Consider the following 565-nt stretch of genomic DNA (forward strand, 5'->3'; position numbering starts at 1 on the left):
GTTTAACACCATCGTTCTTATGTTAAGGTAATGATCTTTTACGCAGGGTTTTGTCTATCTAAAATTAGCTTGACGGTGCAAAACTTTCCGTTTAAAAGTACATTTAGCCCTACGCGTTATATGCACTACATCTTGCATAAAGTAAGTATGTGATGATCTTTCTTCGATATGTGACAGCTCTGGCTAGTCATATTTCCAGGGATGGTGGTTTGATGACCAGTGGCAATCATAGTTTAGCTGTTAATGATCTGATTAACTGGTATGAGGACTTTCTAAAGTAAATAATATGTAAATTGTTATAGGCATCGATATCAAACATGCATTTTCACTAGTGTCAATGATCAATATTTTGGAGTTATATTATTCAAAAATAATGTTAAAATTCATTCAATGAATTAAGTAACCCGTTTGAAGCGCAATTATTTGAATTACTTTTTAAACTTTTTTTCTTCTTATTTTAGAAATTAAATAAAACTCTTAGAAGGGACTTATAGTTGAACTGAGGTATCTAGACATTTTATCAACAAACATAAAACGTGTTTATATAAAAAAGAACATTTTTTTC

The sequence above is a fragment of the Mercenaria mercenaria genome, chromosome 12 (genome assembly GCF_021730395.1).
Source record: "Mercenaria mercenaria strain notata chromosome 12, MADL_Memer_1, whole genome shotgun sequence".
NCBI classification, from domain to species: Eukaryota; Metazoa; Mollusca; class Bivalvia; order Venerida; family Veneridae; genus Mercenaria; species Mercenaria mercenaria.